This window comes from Cydia fagiglandana, chromosome 11 (assembly GCF_963556715.1).
Source record: "Cydia fagiglandana chromosome 11, ilCydFagi1.1, whole genome shotgun sequence".
NCBI lineage: Eukaryota > Metazoa > Arthropoda > Insecta > Lepidoptera > Tortricidae > Cydia > Cydia fagiglandana.
This window is the reverse complement of record NC_085942.1, coordinates 19661324-19684622: the sequence shown is the minus strand read 5'-3', so window position 1 is coordinate 19684622 and position 23299 is coordinate 19661324. Positions and strand designations below refer to the sequence as shown.

The 23299-nt window shown below is 36.4% G+C and overlaps 1 protein-coding gene across 1 annotated transcript in view; it reads left to right on the top strand.

The window, feature by feature from the left end:
- Positions 1 to 23299, top strand: part of LOC134669137 (prolactin-releasing peptide receptor-like) — a 90466-nt gene that overhangs the window by 9193 nt on the left and 57974 nt on the right. The window contains exon 2 of the mRNA XM_063526682.1: positions 7591 to 7628. The gene's annotated coding sequence lies outside the window, so the exon portion shown is untranslated. The remainder of the gene's footprint in view (positions 1 to 7590; positions 7629 to 23299) is intronic.

Below are 23299 nucleotides of genomic sequence, written 5' to 3'. Positions count from 1 at the left end.
TAGCGCAGCTGCGGTTAGAAATTGAATGTTACCATAAGCCATTATAGAACCTTATCACTTTAACTAAATAATAGACAACACATACTGATATCACTCAATAAGCACTTTCGTAGAATATAAAGAACTTGATTCATTATGGAATGATTATATATTTAGTGGTCGGGGAATTAAATTGGTTGACAGTACCTATTTTGTAATACAAACTTACTAAATATAAATACTATAACTGGTGAAACCGAATAAGAAAATAACAAGGAAAAGTCGAACAACCCAAATCTACTTCCGTTACACGTACGCAGCGCCATCTGTCTTACCCTTAATTAATGGATGTTAATGGGTCATAATGGAAAAGATAGCTTTTCCCTTTTCACCCATCTTTATCCGTACAGGATAACATTAACACTAGACCCTACTCATAGTGTTGTGTTCCGCCCGGTGGTGAGCAAGGTTTTAAGTTGAATTTTGAAGAATCCTTTCTTACTTAACTCTTCAATAAAAACTGTTCAGTTTACTAAGCGGACACTCTTACACCTCTTTTATTAATTGCTACATATTTGTTCCCTAATAGTCAAATATTTTTCCCATGGGAGCGAACAAATTTGGAACATTGCAAGTTAGTTCCGCGATTAGGGTAAATTTTTTCAAGTTGAACGTTAGCAAAATAATTAAAATCTTTGGAGAGCACAGAAGCGGCCCGGCCAATCGAGAAACCGAAGTACCTATTGTCATACGGCTGTTAACAACGACGATATAATGAAAATACCCAAGACTCAGGTGCTCATCACACAAATAAATGCCCTTGCCGGGATTCGAACCCAGGACCATAGGGACCGGTCGTCGATATTATGTTCCATATCAAGGATGGTCACATTAAAATCAGGGCAGAAACCTCACAGTCTCGGAGACCCAATTTTATGTACAACATTATTTTAAAATGGTTAATTAAATTAATTATAAACTCAGGAGTGTGTAGTTTAAGTAGGTACACATACAAATCTTGTTCTTGCGAGAGTTGCTTCGTTAGTGAATGTAATTAATTATTTGGACCCTTAAGCAGATTACACTACCTAAGTGTGGGCGACGGGTCTTACTTAAATATTAATTAAGAGCTTATTAATGATGACTATAGAAAATAAGCCGCTATATAATATACAATATTATATGAATATAATGAACACATTTTTACTTAAAACTTTATCTACAGAGTTTTTTAGTATCTTTTCAGTTTCTCGTAGGCAGGCAATACCAAAGAAATAGGGTAGAACGACATTATACAATAAATAATAAGTATTTTTGACTAAACTTACGGCGAAATAATAAAAAAAATTGGAGAATGCACTTTACAATATAAACAAGTTTCATTCCTATCGCAAATATTATAAAAAAAGTGACAAGCTTTTGGCAAAGTATCAAGAATGCTCGTGTCGGGACCAAAATTGTTTTCACTATTTCAGTAAACGAAAAATGTTAAATTTCAAAGGAAACGGTTTGATTTACTCGGACATGGAAAATAAATTTCATGTCAGTACAATATGTTTTAGTTTATTTTATCGTCTATCAGAAAAGGTACAATGTATCAACAAATATTCTTATTCTGATTTTGCGTTAGATATACAATATCTCCGGTATTCCCTCGGGTTTTCACTGGCTATATCCTGATATGATTATTTTCCTCTCGTTAATGTTATAACTTTATTTATGTGATGATTTGTACCTAATGAGTTTTTCGGAATTATTTGTAAGATTAGATCAATATGGATTAATACTTAATATGTGACATCCCACGGGTAAAGGTACCTTATGGCGGTTGGCGCTTAGGCTATTATTAACGTCGTTCCAATATTATTGCGGCGCTATGTGACGTAAGTGCCAGTCGCCATAAGGTACCTTTTGTCGTGGAACGTCACATATATCGGTACGTGCCTGTTATCTGTAACTATAATTTATAACAACGTAAGTAACTTAACGCAATACCAACTAGCGACTGAGATCATAATGATATCTCCTTTACCCTTGTTAAGACCAACCAAGTATAACTATGACCTGACTCGCCACGTAGTTTTGCGGCAAGTAGGTATACATAGATGTAAGTAAATCTATTTATATTAAATATATTTTAAACAATTTTAACTAAGACCTATTTTAGATTTAAGCTAGTTATTAATTTCTTTTAGTAATGCCATTGTTATGTATCTTGTTGGCAAAAATTGAAGGAGGCCTACATCTCAAAGATTGAAAGGGGCTAAAAAGAAGAGAAGAAGAACTAGGTAACTCCTAAATGGAGGTTCTATACGTAAAACTTTGTAAGTAGTCGGGTGAGTAGGGTTACAATTTGTTATGACTAATATTTTTTGGTGTCTTCGTAGTTTTTGGCACCGTGTTTCGTAACCAACATATTTAAATATATATATTTAGAATTTTAATGTTGGGACGCTACGTGTGTAAGCACTTTTGCCCCCTCACACCTTTGTCGTACCATCCGGACGGCGGGCGCAGCCGCTGAGGTGGCGGCGCACACCAAACACCAAAAATACTCGGCGCTCACCAATTACCTGTTTGTCCCAGTAGCCGTAGAGACGTCCGGGTGTTGGTGTGCTGAAGCAAAAACCTTCCTTAGGGAAGTAGGTCCCCGCATGCAAGAAAGGGGCCTTGACCCGCGCTCCGGGTTTTTCCTGGTGCAAAGGCTGTCCATCGCAATTCAACGCGGTAACGCAGCGAGTGTGATGGGCACCTTTGCGCCGGGGGTAGCGCGGGGAGGCTTCTTTGAGTAGTTTTTATATTCCTTATTTTATTTTAGATATATTTAGGGTTGTTAGTTTTAATTTAGTATTATTTATAGATGTATTTAGTTCATAAGTTATTTATTTGTTTTTCTACTGTCTTTTTCCTATGAAATAAATTATTTGTTTAAATATTGACACATTTAAATGTTTATCTCTAAAGTTATAAATTGTTCATCTCATCCGACATCCAGTTGAGATTGAGGATGCGCCATAAAAATCAGCGGGACGTAAGCCGCGTGCACTTAGCCGTATGAATGATACACTTGACCCATATTGACGTTCAGGGCTTTTTCCCATTACCGTCCTACCAATGAAAATTTTATAATAGTACAACGAAGTCTTAGGTATCAGGGCATTTTCACTTAAAAATGTTCCATTTACTTTTTTTCGAAATAGGTACCATTAACTTTTGGATCATTTCTACTAAGGATCACGAGGACCATCGTTAAAAGAAAACTCAGTTTTGTAATGAATTTTCACATACATTTTGGACCGATACAAAACTGACACCCAAAATTTGTATGGAAAACTGGGGACACTTTTTTCTTGTCTCATTCAATAGTACTCGTGATTTTGAGTCTAAAAAATAACCTAAACAATGTTGGTTTAAAAAAAAGTAAATGGTACCATTTTTTCTGAAAACCCCCATTACAAGCAGGAACCCAATTCAGATTTCACAACTTTTTACGGCTTTGATACGACCTTGACGATTGTCTTGGCGTACGGCGTTCATCTCACTCACAACATTAATGAATCGATCTTCAAGATCGTATGAAAATAAGATCAAAATCGTAATAAGTTGTTAAATATGTAATTAGTTAATTACGCTCAGGGGAGCGTGGTATAAGGATAAGAGAACAATAAATCATCATTAAAAATAATTGTGGCACGAAGTTATTTATTCGGAAGCCATAGGGAGTGGACGAACAGAATAAGTCCCAAATTGGATTTATGAAAATGAATAATCAATCAGAATGATGCGTATGAAAATAAATCAATTTTAAGGCAATGTACGGTATAATGGGCAGATATTATTAGGGTTCAGTTACACTCAGGGTATATTTACCCTGTCGCCATAGTTCTGAAATTGTTTAAGGGTATATGTGCGCACGACATATTTGCATACACATCAATGTGTGTATTAGAGGCCAGTTCAGACTTACAGTTGATATCAAAATGATATCTAAATGATGCCATGTTTTCATTCGCCCCCGTGCATCTCGCTCGTGCAGTACTGTCGATGTCAAAGATTTGTTTACACTTTTGCACCTATGTTAACTCCTTGGTTATAAGGTGAAAAATGTATATATATTTGAGGTCGACTGTACCTACGCCCAAGTCCGAGCATAAAAACACGCGAATAATAACTAAATTCAGTTTAGGTTTAAGCCGGTTTTTTGACCAAAATAACAACCTTTCGGCCGCGCCAAAACCGAACTTTCAATAGTGTCCGGTGTTTCGGTTTCGGCAGGTTTTGGCATAAAAATCATATTTCAGCCGAAGGTTCATTCCCGGCCGAAGCTACAACAAAACCGAAACTTCGGTGTCAATTTCGGTTCCTGCAAAAAATCCGGTTTGTATATCGAATATAAACAAAAACCGGATACACCTTGATGTGTTTTCCACTTGACTTTTAGACAAGAAGCACGCTTCTCACGTATGGATATCGTAACTATCTCCATCAAACTGTTCGCTTATCGCTCGTATGATCGGCTTTATCGTGTATTATACATGAAAACAACACCTTGTATTGTCTGGCTTATCCTCCTAAAACCGCTATCCAATGAAAAAAACTGGGCAAGTGCGAGTCGGACTCGCGCACGTAGGGTTCCGTACCATAATGCAAAAAAAACCGGAAAAAAATGCAAAAAAAAAACGGTCACCCATCCAAGTACTGACCACGCCCGACGTTGCTTAACTTTGGTCATAATTCACGTTTGTTGTATGGGAGCCCCACTTAAATCTTTATTTTATTCTGTTTTTAGTATTTGTTGTTATAGCGGCAACAGAAATACATCATCTGTGAAAATTTCAACTGTCTAGCCATCACGGTTCATGAGATACAGCCTGGTGACAGACAGACGGACGGACGGACGGACGGACAGCGAAGTCTTAGTAATAGGGTCCCGTTTTACCCTTTGGGTACGGAACCCTAAAAACAAAATTTGCCATTAATATTTGAATCTATCGTTTAGGAAATAAAGTTGACTTTATTTTAGGGCTTAGGGCCAAATTCACTTTTGATGCTGCAGCTCGAAACAGTAATCTGGTGTTCATCCCATGGAAAATTTAAATTTCTCGTTTCTTAGGGTTCCGTACCTCAAAAGGAAAAAACGTAACCCTTATAGGATCACTCGTGCGTCTGTCTGTCTGTCCGTCTGTCACAGCCTATTTTGTCGGCAACTACTGGACCAATTAAGTTGAAATTTGGGACATATTAACAACATATTATTATGTAAATTAGTGACCCAAAGATGGACGTATTTTTTTTTTAATTATAAAATACATAGGTTCGAAGTTATTTAAGAAAATAGCCAAAAAATTACCATTCCCTCCCCCCCACCCCTTATCTCCGAAACTACTGAGTCTAAAATTTTGAAAAAAAAAACACAATATAGTTCTTTACCTATAGATAACAGGAAAACCTATTAGAAATGTCCAGTGAAGCGTGAGTCGGACTTATGTGCGGAACCCTAGAAACGCGAGTCCGACTCGCACTTGGCCGGTTTTCTACTGAAAAAGAGGGTTTGCCAGAGTATTTAATTTGTAAGAGTTTTAAAAACTCAACAGACCTTACGGGTGCAGTCGCCTGTAAACTTTACGGGGTCTGAACAAGACTTTTTAAAAAGCGTAATGAGCATCATTTTATTTTTCAATTTGAATATTTCTATCGTTAAATACGACGGCAGTTTTAAATATCTCGAAATATCCGGGAAATTGAGTTTTCTATTATCGACTCAAATGTTTGCGATTAATTTTCAGCAAACGATAAAATCCATCAGTAAAAATATCCTATTCTCAGCGATCCTGGATCGTTTTGAAGTTCGCTAAGAGAGCCTAAAGTCCATTTGATGACATAACTACTCGTACACTCTCAATACTCAATATTTTATTACAAATTCACAAAGTAGTTGTACAGGTGGTAAAAACTTATAAGCTAGGTCTTTGTGAACCCTGTTGGGCACTGCAATATATTATTTACAATTTGAAAGGGAGGAGAATTTTTGATTAAGTAATTATCTTAATAAACAATATTATTGAATTATAATGTCATTAAAAAATTCGCTTCGAGTATAATATTTTATTTGACGACCAGTCTGGCCTAGTGGGTAGTGACCCTGCCTATGAAGCCGATGGTCCCGGGTTCGAATCCTGGTAAGGGCATATATTTGTATGATGATACAGTACTGGAGTCAGTTATGTAACGCTGCCATACATGACCCAAAAAAATTTTATTAAGCTATGAGCTTCATCACATCTGATATTTGAGTAATTCTAAGCATTTCTAGCGTGAAGTGGGGGGGAGGGTGGGGTACAAAGACGGCCGCCATCCGTCATCTTTAAAAAAAATCTACTCTGATCCTGGTGGGTACTAGGGCAAGTTTGGTATCATTTTCGTATAAACCAAAGACGTAGAATTCATTGCTGATATTTGTTTTTTCAATTTCATAGTAATTTTACAAGAAAAACGTAAAAAGGTGAAAAATTTGGTTGGAGATTTTTGCTACGCGGAGCCGAAACTACAAAAGATAGAAAGTTGAAATTTGCACACTAGATTACATTTATAAAGTGTACAAGAGATAAGAAGCGATTTTGAGAAATTCAACCCCTAAGGGGGTTAAAAAGGGGATGAAAGTTTGTATGGGGTTCAAGTTTTATTTTAAGCTAGGAATTTGAAACTTCGTAAAACGATATATTATTAAAATACAAGAAAACTAATTTCAGCGTTTTTGAAAATTCATCCCCTAAGGTGGTGAAAAAGGAGTTGAAAGTTTGTATGGATATCAAAAAAATTTTCGAACGCGGGACTTGAATCTTTGTATTTGGGGATATTATTAAAAGACAGGAAAAGTAATTTCAGCGTTTTGTAAAATTCATCCCCTAACAGGGTTAAAAAGGGGTTGAAAGTTTGAATCCATTACAAATCCGAGTAGACACACATTTCTTATTGGCTCCCAGGCTTGAAATGCTTAGAATTACTCAAGGAACATATGTGATGAAGCTCATAGCTTAATAAAAAATTTTTGGGTCAACTTTATAACTGCTTCCGCTACAGATATTTGTTCCTGAGTCATGGTTGTTTTCTATGTATTTAAGTATTTATATATTACATATATCGTTGTCTGAGTACCCACAACACAAGCCTTCTTGAGCTTACCGTGGGGCTTAGTCAATTTGTGTAAAAATGTCCTATAATATTTATTTATTATTTATAATATGATTTATCTAATAGAACTCTAGTTCTTTTAAGCGACTATCATAATGCTTTTAATGAAGACAGATGCAATAAATGAAGCTGAAATTTCATCTTTTTTCGCTTTTAAGGTGTTGCGGGTTAAAAAGATGTTGAGTTACAAAGATTGATTACATCTCGGGGATACCAAAGAGGGTTTTTATCCAGAGTAATATAAAGTGGTGTTTTAATGGCTTAAGTACGTATTTGAGAAAAGGTAAAATTTACACTGTGTGTTTATCAGCAATTGTGACCTAAAGTAAGGTGTCGTAATGGAGCACCGGATGTACCTACTGTAAAATAATTATTATAATTAAATAATATAATAATGTAATGTTTCGTTTTTTTTTTCAGACACAAAAGGCAGTATTTAAGGAGACTGCAAAATAAGGGTAAGTTGTTTTATAAAATATTCGATTAATAAACAAAAAGATGAGCAATATTATGAATTTGAAATACCTACTTAAGGAAAAGTTTTGATATTGATAGATACGATTACATATTTATGCGCGCGAGCTAGATGCATTGGATTGCGAGTCATATAAATATCATAACAATAATATATCAAAACTATAACAAGATTAAAATACTGATATTTGTATAAAGTTAGTAAGAGATATCGTCGGGTGACAAGCAAAAGTCACTAAGTACTACCAAAAAATTTAAGTAACAATGCACTTTATTACACTTGTAACACGGTTTATTGTCCAATAATTTCAATGGTGTTAGTTTTTGACTTTTGCTTGTCATCCGACGATATATCTTATGACGTGATACAATAGTTTTACATTCATACCTTCATTAACTAAGTAAACACTTGTACTTTAAGCAATACACTTTATAGTAGTTGTAGTTACCTACCTGGAAGAGGACGTTGGTATGCAGGAAGTCACTTGCACGCGAAGCAAGTGCATATGGGGTACTTTTATTTTTATAAGTAGTTACATTTGTAGTCCCGTATACAAAAGTAGGAAAGTACAGCATGTTAATTACTGCGCACAAAATCATGGAACGGGATCTATTGCATAACATCTTCCGCAAAAGAGAAAAAAAAACAGCTTTGGCACCAAACACTCATTTTGAGGAGCGTCACATCCACATATGCTTCGGCGACTACAAACAAAAACGAAATAGGGACGGCGTACCAATAGAAAGCGAAATAAGAAAACCGGCAAAGAGTTGGACAAATGGTTCCGTCTCATTACGCAAAAAACGGCAAAAAAAATCACGTTTGTTGTTGTATGGTAGCTGGTAGCTCCACTTAAATGCTTATTTTATTCTGTTTTTAGTATTTGTTGTTATAGCGGTAACAGGTACAGCATCTGTGAAAATTTCAACTGCCTAGCTATCACGGTTTATAAGATACAGACGGACATACAGACACACAGACGAACAGCAAAATCTTAGTAATAACCCTCCCTTTGGGTACGGAACCCTAAAAAAGCTACATTGTGTAGATGTGACAATTGTATTCGATTTATCAGCGGCAGCTTTTGTTTAATAAGTAATATTTGCCTTGCGTGTGACATTCCACGAGAATGTCGCTTACAAAATGTTACTTTGTATAGCAGCCGACTCAACCGAAAGTGAAAAGTTCGAGCACATACTTACAATTTATTATCAGACCATTATTATTAGAACAATGCTATTCCCTAAACGACGTTATTGTGCAATGCCCCGTAAATTTCAATTTAAGTTTATTTTGTTGTTAAATTTTGATTGTTGTGTCTGTAGAGCGCAACGATTTCTCATAGGTACAAAAGATCGATAAATTTGCGCATATCAGTTTGCACAGATTTACCACTAGCTACAATATAATAGTTACGCGTGTAGCCAGCATCAGGCTCCTTTCTCTTGCAAGAATATTAAGGTTCGATTTCGGGGAAGGAAACCGACAAAAACCTCTTAATCGAAGTTTTTGTATAGGCTGAAAGCCAGAACTTGTTTCCTCTTAAGTACACGTATTGTAGAGGCCTATTCGGCTCAATTTGATTATGATTTCAGCTTATTTTGACACAACCTTGAGCCTTGTACGGAAAGTGTATTCTGATGGTACTTTCTTCAAACAGACACTGACAAATCATATTCACAATAAATCCAGCTCAAACACGTAACCTGTTATCACAATTTGAATACGTCTCCACTGTCTCCAGGCATCTCAAGTGCACCAATTAGGTCAGTCGCCATCAGATATATCGGAGCGGTCAAGATGCTCACAAATACCTGGACACACGCTTCTATTGTCAAGTCGTGAGTTAGTGGTAAGATGTTTTTAGGCACCTCAGCCGCTCCGATATATCTGATGGCGACTGTACAACGGAGTTGCATTAGCGGTAAGGACATCCAGGGTGCATAGCCAACATGCGTTTGAATCGAATGAAACGCAACTGTCACTGTCGCACTAATATGGAAGAGTGATTGGCCGATGGGGTCGAAAAGCGCTCGAGTGGAGCCCACGGACTACGGGCAAGGGCAAGCGCAGCGTAGGACGTCCACCCACAAGATGGACAGACGACCTTGTTAAGGTCGCCGGAAGACGCTGGATGCGGGTCGCTCCAACCGGCACGTATGGAGATCCAAGGGGGAGGCCTATGTTCAGCAGTGGACGTCTTATGACTGAGATGATGATGATGATCAAACATCGGATTCTTGGGGGCAAATTGTATGACGGATTGGGATCCCGTCATATAATTTGCCCCCAAGAATCCGATGTTTGATGATGATGATGATGATAGAGACAAAGCGTTTCGTTATCGTAGCGCAAATGACACCTTGTCTAGGCACCCAGGAGTCTCAAGAGAGCTAGGCATCTTATTCGCACTAATTGGTCTCAAAAATCAGAATAGGCTTTGAAGGGCAAGTTATTCATCGTAAGTACCTCACGTGTTTTGAACTTCGAATCGTTGTTGAAAACTCTCACGTAGCTCTTAAGTATGAAGTACGAGTATGAATAATAACCAGTATTTATGAATGTTACCTACGGAGCATATTAAATTTAACCTCTAGCCGCCCAGAGACCTATAAAAAGGTCTCCTGTTCCATTCTAATTTGAACTTTGTGTTGACAAAATAAAATTTAATTTTGCTTGGCAAGGTTTGATGTATGGGTTTGAGGTTAAGGGCGAAAATAATTTATGGGTTTAATCTTGATTAATTTTGTTCTTAGATTACTTTTAGGTAGGGAGGTACCTTAAATCTATACTCATTCGATGTAAAAGTTAATTTAGTAGTTATATTGATTTTTGCCACAAAATCTCTTGGTTTCTAGTTTAAGAACTATTGAATATACAGGGTGATTCAGGAGACGTGAGCAGGACTAACACTGCGCATTTCATAAATTATAAGCAACTGTTTCGTATCAGTATTAGTGAGGTTAACGTTAATTTTCTAGTCGTGTTGAAAAAAAAAGGTAATTAATTTATTTACCACATGCATGGTCACCCTAAAATTAGAATACTAAACTACCGATAATCTGTGTCAAATTGAATGTCAACACTGTCATCACGGTCTGGTTACTTTTGAAAACTCGTATCTCACTCGAGTTGACAGTTTATTTTCTTCGTAATCAAAATGCTGTCATTACGGTTAAAGAGGTTTTATGTTTATTAATTAGGTCTTGTAGGGTGACCATTGTTCTAGAGAATTAAATTTGCCCTCACCAAAAAGTTAAAAAATAGGAAAAAGTGTGGTCGTTTCACCTAAATACGACGGTGATCGATCAATTATAACTTACTGAGTATGCAGGATTATTCCTGCTCACGTCTCATGAATCACCCTGTATATATATTAATTTACTAAGCAGTATAAGTAAAACTTGGTTGTTACCTATAGATTTTTTCTTACAACAAAAGCGTCATTTATTGCTGTTATATAGTTTTTTAAATTTGAAACAAAAAGGTAATCCACCACATGCTTAGTCATTCCACAAATGTAATAGCGGAAGCAGTTATAAAGTTGACCCAAAAATTTTTTATTAAGCTATGAGCTTCATCACATATGTTCCTTGAGTAATTCTAAGCATTTCAAGCCTGGGAGCCAATAAGAAATGTGTGTCTACTCGGATTTGTAATGGATTCAAACTTTCAACCCCTTTTTAACCCTGTTAGGGGATGAATTTTACAAAACGCTGAAATTACTTTTCCTGTCTTTTAATAATATCCCCAAATACAAAGATTCAAGTCCCGCGTTCGAAAATTTTTTTGATATCCATACAAACTTTCAACTCCTTTTTCACCACCTTAGGGGATGAATTTTCAAAAACGCTGAAATTAGTTTTCTTGTATTTTAATAATATATCGTTTTACGAAGTTTCAAATTCCTAGCTTAAAATAAAACTTGAACCCCATACAAACTTTCATCCCCTTTTTAACCCCCTTAGGGGTTGAATTTCTCAAAATCGCTTCTTATCTCTTGTAAACTTTATAAATGTAATCTAGTGTGCAAATTTCAACTTTCTATCTTTTGTAGTTTCGGCTCCGCGTAGCAAAAATCTCCAATCAAATTTTTCACCTTTTTACGTTTTTCTTGTAAAATTACTATGAAATTGAAAAAACAAATATCAGCAATGAATTCTACGTCTTTGGTTTATACGAAAATGATACCAAACTTGCCCTAGTACCCACCAGGATCAGAGTAGATTTTTTTTAAAGATGACGGATGGCGGCCGTCTTTGTACCCCACCCTCCCCCCCACTTCAGGCTAGAAATGCTTAGAATTACTCAAATATCAGATGTGATGAAGCTCATAGCTTAATAAAAAATTTTTGTGTCATGTATGGCAGCGTTACATAACTGACTCCAGTATAATCCGCACAAGCATTATCATGTCATGACACTATTCTACATTAACTAACTATTTTGGCTTAGTAGCAACTTCCTGCCAGTTACTGCTACGCGAAGCTGAGAGGCTACCACGAAAACAGAAATTCGCAAATTGCGAGGATCTTTCTCTTTTACTCCAATGAAGGCGTAATGAGAGTGACAGAGAAAACAGCCCGCAATTTGCGAACTTCGATTTTCCCGGTTATAGCCCAGAAGCTGATCCGCAGTCACACTGTCGTCCCAGTGATACCTGTAGGGCTAATATGGTCGGCTCTTTATCATTTGTCACCATGGCTGTCACGTTCTAACAAATACGTAAGTGCGACAGTGACGCACGGCATGACAGGTGATAAAAATGCGACCGTGATACCGCTACTGGGGGCCTACCGCGAACCACGTTCGGCGTGATGCCTCTCTGTCGCACTTGTAAATTCATACGTAAGTATGATAGGGAGGCAACATGTCGAACGGGGTTCGCGGTGGGCCCTCTGAGCCGACTACCAGTCGGCCCTCTTGACAGCCTGGCTGCGTAGCCAAGATGCCAATCGCTTACGCTCCGTAGCGATCGAAACGCAACTGTCACTGTCGCACTTATATGGAAGATTGATAGAGAGACATAAAGCTTTTCATTGTCAAAGCGATAGCGATTGTAACCTTGGCTAGGCCGAAATCCTTTACCATTCTGAGTAGGTAGAATCGGACTTCACTCGTTCGATTCTACATTAATCCTAACAAGAATTTCATCTATCTCTTACTGGTGTTGTTTCTTGTTCCTACTTACTACCCAATTAAGATTGATGGATGGATGTATGTGTGATTATAATATATATCTTTAAAACAATTTTATTTTTATCATAATATTTTTATCAAGTCGACTGTAATTTCGTTACTTACACCGTGAATAATGTTTACGACTTGGAAATGACTTCATTTTGCACTCGGAACGGTTGATCTCATGAATACTTGAATTTTCATCGCTGCCTTGTTTATCCTAATGTGTTATTTGTATAAATAATAGCTTATAGTCCGCCTACACAGCGCTTGGATCTAGGGCACAGATTACAATCAGCATCCAAAGTACCGTTATATTTGTCAAATTACTTACTTCACAGGTTCAAAGAGCCACAGTTTTTGAAAAAAAAAATAGCAATCATGATACTTTTTCCTGTGACTCCATCGATTGCGAATCCAGATTTTTTACTCTCGCTCGATGGAAAAGGCACGAGAAGGTGGTTCGCTTTTCATACAAAATTCAATCAAAGCTCATTAAGTAACTACACACTATTAGTACACAAATATTTCCGCATTTATCTTCTTTCGAATATTCGTTTGCGCGAAATTAACAGGAAAACAATGTTTCATACAGAAATCATGCAAAAATCATAGTTAACTTTTCATCAATTTTACGTATGTGTGTGTCACAAATGTCGTGTACAGATACATTTGCACCGTTGCCATACCATTTCCGACGTTGCCGGGCTGACCACGGCTCGAATTTGGAGTGCCGTCATGTTTAGTGCAATTTTGTTGACACTGATATTTGACAGGTAGTTAATTGACCTAAGCGAGAAGTTCGTCAGCTTAGCTAAGAACTATCATGGCGTGTTATGCAAACAGTCGCTTTTTTGCTTGCAAACGGAAGATTCCCGGTTCGATCCCCAGTCATTGTATGCTGGAACATAACTTTTTGTATTTTTGTTACACCTAAATTTCGTATTATTTTTTTATTTTTATTAAATTTTTCTTATTATCATAAATCGATTATTAAGTATGGGCTACACTACACGTATTCTTTTATTTTTACAAAGATAATTAGAAATTATACTCTACCTAATCTCTCTGATTTTTACAATCAGGACATCCTCACTGCAATAAAAACCGGGCAAGTGCGAGTCGGACTCGCGCACGAAGGGTTCCGTGCCATAATGCAAAAAAAAACAAAAAAAAGCAAAAAAAAAACGGTCACCCATCCAAGTACTGACCACTCCCGACGTTGCTTAACTTTGGTCAAAAATCACGTTTGTTGTATGGGAGCCCCATTCAAATCTTTATTTTATTCTGTTTTTAGTATTTGTTGTTATAGCGGCAACAGAAATACATCATCTGTGAAAATTTCAACTGTCTAGCTATTACGGTTCGTGAGATACAGCCTGGTGACAGACGGACGGACGGACGGACGGACGGACAGCGAAGTCTTAGTAATTTTTTAAAACTAAAACACACAATTAATAACGACTAACATTCGTTTTACACAACTCAAGGTTACATACACAGATTTAAACTTTCACGATTTTTACATAATTATTCACGAAACTTATATAATCAGGTAAGTTTTAAAACTACCCCCAATTTAAAGTTACTTTGCATAGATTTGTAAAAAACGGACTGTTTACTAAAATGGTTAAAAGGTTAGATATTTTTGCAGTCAATCAGTATACTGGAATCCCGGATCCTTTAAATGCGACGTGAGTTGTATGCTTCGCTAAAACGTTTTTGTTTAGTACTGTATAATATTTTTAAATAGTCCGTAATTTACAAGCGGAGCTACAGCTTGCGTCCTTAGTCCACGGAGACTGCTCTCCGTCAGATTGGCCGTATGTTTATTTGAAACTGACATTGCAAGTAATAATAGCTACCTGGCAATAATCGTGGCATGTGCGTGACATTTTCAGATCCGACCAATGGCGATAAAAAGATACACAAAGCTTCCTCTTCCTCACCTACCAATATCAACCTGTTTAAAGAGGTAAATAATCCCTCAATTATATTAAGCCAGGGATTTGTAACAAGAGCTGCGTTAAATACAGAAAAAACGTTAAGAGACTTGCCTGAGAAACGTTTAAAAAAATCACTCCAACAGGAAAAGCTTTCAAGCTAGATTGAGATTGTACTTTGTACTGCGCCATGAGGTTTGCATTTACAATAAGCCTTCGAAATTGAAGGCTTTGTGAAATGCTTAAATAACTAAGTATTTGGACCGATGGTGGGTGTTTAGAATTAAAGTTTTACTCTTTATTGGCACACTTGAGTAAAAGATACAGCTTAAAAAAAAACAATTGATTAAAAATTGGTCGTATTTAGGGTTGAAGACAAATATAATATGTAAATAAAGCCTTTTTTGTATGCCTCATCATCATCATCATCTCAGCCATAAGACGTCCACTGCTGAACATAGGCCTCCCCCTTTTTTGGGGGGTGAATGCCATAATCGCCACGCTTGGCAGGCGGGTTGGCGATCGCAGTTAGTACACCGAATTTGAGGGACGCTGCTGCCCGTCCACCGGTGGTCTTGGACGTGGTTTAAGGACATACCCGGGTCCTGGACGTAGTTTAAGGACATACCCGGGTCCGTATGCCTATTGACTGATTATATGTTTTCACATCAAAATGTCAAAGGCTTATAAGACCAAGGAAAGTCTGCAGCGGGTTTGATAGCCCACGCAGTGCACGTGTTATTTTTAACGTCAATTTTATTATTATTATTAAAATTGACGTTAAATTTATTATTTAACGTTATTTAATGTCAAACTTCTATGAATTTATGACGTGTAAATAACACTTACACTACGTGGGCTATCAAATCTGCTGCAGACTTTTCTTGGTCCGACTCTATTCAATTAAATAGGTGATATCGAAATAGATTAAAATACAAAGATATGGTATATTTACATACAAAAATGTCAAGGTCAAGGAAATTGTCATTCAAAGTATCGCAATTTTATCACTTTTGAGGGAAGGTGCAATCTTAAACCCTTCTCATCCCATCCCATCTCTTCAATGTGTAGTTAAAATGAACACAAGTGTTCTAAATAGAATTCCAAGGCCATAACTACATTGCTCCTGTTACAGGAAGCACCCTGTATAAAGTTTTAATAACTATATAAAACCATTATACCTAATCACTGTAATCACCAATAAGATCGTTAAAAATATAACCATATAATAGTAAGTACGTAATCATAAAAGGTTTACCTGCATAATGCAGCAAAATTGCATGCCCTCAATACTATTCTATGCACTACTGTAGTATGACACCAATCAATTCTATTAGAACGCAGAGTGAATTACCTATTCATGTCTAAAGTGGCGCAAAATTGAATTGACTAATATTAAATTATATGCAAGGACTTTTAAAATATTGAATACTAGTGACCCGCCCCGGCTTCACACGGGTTAACAAATTATACACATAAACCTTCCTCAAAAATTACTCTATTGATAGGTGAAAACCCGATGAAACACCCCGCTCAGTAGTTTTGAGTTTGTCGCGAACAAACATACAAACACAGAAACAGACAGATGCGGTGAGGGACTTTGTTTTATAAGGTGTAGTGTAAAACCTTCCAACTATAACATGTTAATGTTAATATAACATTGCAGAAAGGTGCATTAGATACTAAGGGCCCGATTCGGATTTTGAAATAGACATCTATTAGATATCTTTTAGACATCACCAAGATACGATAACGATATGTTTGAGATCTCACCTGTCAAATTTGACATTTGTGCGATTCTGGAGATACTCTTGAACGATTTCTACAGGATATGACTGAGAGATTTAATTCACATCTAATAGATATCATACTCTATCTAACGTAAAAGTGACATTGGTTGCCCGAATTGTGCTGCAAAAGAGAACTAGTTGATATCTAAACTATAACGTATCTAGAATGGATCTAGTACGTGTCGTCTCTTGTGAATATCTTGAAGTTCGAATACGGCAGTAAGGCTATGTTGCTTACTGTTGCTACAGTAGAAAGTCCTGCTAATTTAGTGGAAATCAGCCTGATTCAAAATTACCCCGCTTTCTAAGTTGTCCCATTAAATTACACCTTACTAGTAAACAACCACAACTCATTCCACACTACCTACATAATTTATTATTCTGTGTGACCTAATTAATAGGTAACCACGCAAAATACTATCGTCTAAGGAAAATATTAGGCACATTAGGGTCGTATAAAAACATAATATTTGATAATATTTTACTTTTGGCCCAAGCTTTTGTTCCGATTTTTATTGTGCTGTCGAATTTATTCGATATATTTGGATATAATTAGGCCGCCTTGAAGAAACGCTTTATTCAGGGCGAAATAAATGCGAAATCGAGACTTGTCCCGAGAAAAAATTATGTAATTTTTCGTTAAGTTACGAAAATGCCATACTTTGTTGTAACAGAGGAAGATTTTTATTAGGATTACGGTAAAATTGCGATCTCTGACGAAAAAAACGATTCGAAAAAATTAAAATTGGCCCAATAAGAGTTGTAATGTTTTACGTTCATATCCATGAAATGGAACGAAAATAGGTACCTACCTCCATTACGTGTAGCCAGTGAAGCTGAAATATCGATACACGAGCAATATACGAACGAAATACTGCCGTATTCGAACTTCAAGATATCAAGATACAAGAGACGACACGTACTAGATTCATTCTAGATACGTTATAATAGTTTAGATATCAACTAGTTCTCTTTTGCAGAGCAATTCGGGCAACCAATGTCACTTTTACGTTAGATAGAGTAAGATATCTATTAGATGTGAATTGGATCTCTGGAAGTCATATCCTGAGGAAATCGTTCAAGAGTATCTTCAGTATTGCGCAAATGTCAAATTTGACAGGTTAGATCTTAAACATATCTTTATCGTATCTTGGTGATGTCTTAAAGATATCTAATAGATGTCTACTTCAAAATTCGAATCGGGCCCATAGTTGGTACGTGATTGAATTAATACAAAATACGAATGCTTCTGCGAGTGAACTGAATAACAGCGCCTAGAGACAGTTAGAATTATAAAGGTTATATATAGTAGGTATAGATCAAAAAGATTTTTATTATTATGTAGTATGTTTGGAATCAGAGGGGCAATTTTTGAAATTCGATCGCTCGATTTCTTGTATTTCGTTTAATAATATCTCCACTACTAAGCATTTAAATTATTCTAATAGATTAGAAAACGAGTGGTCAATACCACTAGATTCCCAATTTCTATCCTTAGTATTTCAAAAATTTGCATTTCACCTTTTTCCGAGTGACGAAATCGAACGATCGAGATTCAAAACTCGGCCCCCAGATCGTTGACGATTCGCATACTTCGCCGTTAAGTCGCACTCGGAATTATGGAGTTGCCGAGTGGATCCTAAAGTTTTTATGATTTATGTAGGTACTTAAAAATACTTTATTTTTAGACTCGTTTACAATTTTTACATACATACATACTCCTGAATCGATAATTATTTCTTGAAACTGCTGACTGCTGATACTGTCAGACTGAGAAAAGTCTGCAGCGATTTTGATAACCACGCGTGAACGGCTGGACCAATTTCGCTAATTCTTTTTTTTGTCCTTGTTATTGTCAGGAGAAGGTTTTAATGAAAGAAAAAATTAGGACTACAAAAATAATTGATATATACCTAAACAAAGTTCGCCAGGTCATCTAGTTTTCTATAATTCCAGTTCTCTTTATAAAATATGGTTTCTGCAACGTAGTTAAAGTTTTCCTCTATCAAAGGCAAACTTTGCAGGTGTCGCGGGTCCTGCATAAAACTTTTACCCTTTATTTCTGTTGCAAGGTTAGAGTCTTTAGTACCTATTCAAGAGAAAACTTTGTGGGACTTATTCAAGTAAGTACTTCAGAATTACCAGTGAGTATCTAAATAAACAGTAACGTGACCTGTGGCCTAGATCTGAAAATAAATGTACTGAAATAAACTATCCATGTGAAACGGTTTTCAACGGCCCGGACACGGCCCGGTCTGACGTGAGTCATCCTTAAATCAGCTGCAGCTTAAAATTCCGAATATCACCTTTACCTTTTATTGATAAACGTAACGAAGCGCAAGAAGAGATCTAAAAAGGAAGTGCCTACTTAACGCCAAATACGTGGCACTCAAACGCCAATATTTCCAAAAGAAAGACGCCCTAACTGCACTCAAGTGGAGTTAAGATCAGATATACTTTATATATTATTCGCCTTATTGCCATTGAAATAAGGTACAGAAGAGTAGACAAGGCATAATCTTCGATACCGAGCGTCACGGGAATTTATTTTTCCATATGATGGTGTAAATTATATTCCTGTTGAGCAGCAGCTGCCAACATCACTTTATTTGCTCGTGGAAAAATAATTTTGTCGCTTACACGTGCCCTTTTGTGACCTCTTGGCAATAAATGATTTTCGTCTCGGATTTTCGGTTTAATAATATTGAAAAGTTTAATTTCGCAGCGCGAGAATTCACAATAATTTTCCCAGCAAGCCTTGATGACGGGCAATAATCAGAATTCCAATAATATTACTCGTACTATTTAAATAAATAACTGCCTGATCCGAACTTTATTATACGTCAAAAATTAGCTCTAGACACGACGTGGATCGGATATTGTCAGTGTCAAACATCACTTTTGACGCTGACATATTCAATCCATATCGTATCTCGAGCTAATTGTCGACGTATATTAAGGTTCGCATCAGGCTATAGGTCAATTGGATTCGAAAATCATGGACATCAGCAATATTGCTGAAAATTTTAATCGCCTCATCCCTGCACGGTGTGAACATGTAGGACACATACTCTACTATGTAGTACGGAACTCATCTATGTAGTACGGAATTTGTTTTAGTGTAGGTAGGTTTAATGAACCATATTTAAGTCGCTATGTAGCAAAATTTGTTTAAAATAATAATATTGTAAAAAATTACAAAAAAACTGTTTGTATTCTTCATGAGTATCACCACAGAATAAGTAATAGTATTATCAATTTATCATACAGAACGGACACGCACCGCCCCGCCCCGAGTCGGATTACCTCGCCCCGCGACTGAGTTCTGACGGACTCCTGACATACGCTCAGTAGCTCTACTATGAGTTCCGTGAATGACAGTGAGAAGTGAAGATAGTGAGAAAGTTAAGGAAAATGTATGGAGTAATTGTACAGTGCCTCTACCGGTCACGTAAAGAACTAAAAATTTCAATTTGTACCATGAGTTACAAACGTTTTTACGCGAGTTTTCCATACTTGCCTAATTTCACACCTAAAACGCTCTCTTTCTAATTATATAATGAAAACTGAGCCAGAATTATTCTGCGTAAATACTTTACGCGAGTAAACGTGACAGATGTTATGGAAAAATACGTGCGTTTCCAACGTGACATTTCTGTCAACTTGTAAACACAACAAATACGCAGATTTTTCACGAATATCAATGCAATTTTCAACGTAATATGTATAAATTTATAACAGTATGTGAACTTCAAGCAAAACTTTAAGGGATAAATCAATTAATAGTTCGATAAAAGGCTGATTTAGTACAAAGGTAATGAGTTATACTTTACATCATATTTTCCTATTTCTACTGCTACATTTGCGAAAATCACATTGCTTAAGAGCAGTTTTTGGTTTTAGGCAAGAAGCTGATTGAAAACAACATTTCCATGAAAACCCGGATTGCATCATGTATGCATGTAGAAGTTACATATGTATTAAGAATTAAGGCTCAATACAAGGAGCGGTACATAGACATGTTCTGTTTTTGTTGCTGGGTGCACATAACACATAGTAAGAATAAGACATACCGCAAGACCTATTATAATATTTACACAAGAATTGCTACGTATTTTATTAAGCATTATTATCTTAAATAAAATAAAACATACAAATGTTCTGTGGGTTTATTTATTTTTCTTTACTAAGTAAGTATTATTTTATTTTCCGTTGTTCAAATTATTGTGTTTGGTACCTAGGTAATCGTTTTTCATGTCAACTTGGTAACAGGAAATATAAAACTTTCTTCAAAAACTTTTGCTGGTGATTCTGAATCTGAAAATTTAAATAAGATTTAAACACATTTATTGCCAAAAACCCGCTGCGTGGGTTCATTTTGTATTGGAAATGGGGCGCTTGGCACTGAAATATACTCGAGATCATATAGGTACTATAAAATTAAAATCGCTATTAAGGTCATACGTAGGGTCTGTGCGGAAAGAGAAGAGTCGTAGGTATAATGTATGGGCTCCCCTAAATTTCACGACTTTTCTCTTTCCGGACACTCTATTAGATAATGTTGCTTAGCAGTAGGAGACGGCCGCTGTCATGATGCGGACTGAAGCGGACCATTATAATACATACCTATTTTAATATTTCTTCTCATGTGTGTATTATTTTCATCATAGGTAATAAATATGTAGCCAAAAGTAGCCTGTATAATCGCGCCGTATACTTTGCTTCCTATTTTTTAACACGCAATGTCATAATTTTAACTCGATTATTAATGATGTTTACGTAATTATCATATTTTGCAATTTTTGTCTTGAATACAATTATATTTTAATTTATACATTGTTTACTAACATTGATGTGTTTATTATTTTCGTAACTATGGCAACGTCAAATCTTTAAAAATTGTAGAATGAAGGTTGAGTCAGTAACAAAGTGACAAAACTGGTCTTAGAGCATTTAATAACTGGAGTGGCCATTGAGTGCTTACTGTTAGGATTTAGGATTAGGGTTCCAAGCAGGAAAGAAAAGCTTGTTTTAACACCATATTGGTAATGTTTATTAATCTCAAGCAAGACTACAAGTAATGGCGTCTCATGCGAGAAGAAAGAACACCTACATTTGTTTTATATTGACAACCGAATAAATCAAATATCATAGTCGTAGTAGTCTCGTAGGTATACTCTTTATTTTTTTCCTGACATTATTACTTACCCCTCTGCCGAAAAACTTGCACAATTGTGCAAACTTTTGTATGGACTGACATGGCTATTTGTACGTTACGTACAAATCATGTAGAAATAGCAATACATTTGACGTCCCCTCCCCCGCAAAAATCGGCAGACTGTTTTGTAAAGAAAATGACAGCGATGACATCTCCCTTCTAAATGCTCTTAGTGGATGGTAGAGGTAAGGAATACAATCTCCATGTAATTAATAATGAAAAAGTGTCCGTCAAAAACCTTAAGAGGGAAGTATACTACGTAATCGTCCATACAAAAAGAGAAAACGTTTTTCCACTTGTAAATACGAGTATCTTCCATTCCCCATGATTTTTAGTACGGTATTGATACAATGAAAAACTAGGTTGATGGGTTTTCTTTTTTTCGCTACTCTGGAGAAATTTAGAAAAAGTATAATAGCTGACAGCGTGCCCAGTTTTTGCAAATATTCTCCCATAAAGGAGTTTTCTCATAAAGTCATAAAGGATTCTCCTTACCTCTACCCTCCATATTCACGGCTGCCATCAGTATATGTAACATTACTTTCTGTGCATCTCACTTGCACTAATATGCGAGAGCGAGATGCATAGATAGTAAATTACGTAGACGTGAGAAAATGTGTCAATTTTGTTATTTAGTTCTTTAGGTGAATCCTAGAGGCGCTGTATAAAACTCCGATATAACTCTTGCTCTGTTTTTTAGTATACTTAGAAAGGGACAGCATCGTTTGGAGTGGAGTGAAGTTAGGTACATAAGACCGTAAAGAAACGTAAAACGTGACTCACGGCACGTTTATTCACTGAAAGTAAGTGAAAAATACTCTGCCAACTGATAGTAGAGCTACAGTTCGGCTAGCGACGCCGCGACGCGATGACGCAACGTTCAAAATGCCGGTGTATTGTGCGATGTACGGGCACCTACTTATTGTAGAAATGAATAATAATATAGTTTTCCAAAGAGACGAAATATGTATCAGTAAATAAGGCTATACATTTGCGTAAAAATAATAATATCATATGAATTAAAACCCGTTCGTTGAATTTGTGAATGTTAAGCCAACATTTAATATTTAAAGTACCTAAGGTAACTAGACCTTCTACACAGATATTCCTCGTAAATGTTTTATTTTTAGTTTAACACTCTTTTCACAAAAAAGAACTTTTTGGTCGCGGGACATTAGCGTTTGATTTTTAATTTAATTTTAAGAATTTAAGAATTAATTATGTATGTTATATAAAATATTCAATAGGCATCAACAATAAGGTACATTTAATAATGGCGTGTTGAAAGTCAAAGTACGTGCAGGACTATAAACTGACCAAGCCAATTCAACAATTGGAGCGAAATAAAACATAAACTTTTATTTTGTTTTTTTTACGTATTTCGGTCAAATTATGCAACGCAGCGGGCCGCTCGTCGTGTCCTTCGGCCGGCCTCGGCAAACCTCGGCTTCGCCTTCCCCGCCGCGCGCCGCACGAGTAGAGCATGCAATGTCAGTCTCGGGAAAGGTTTCAAATTTCCCGG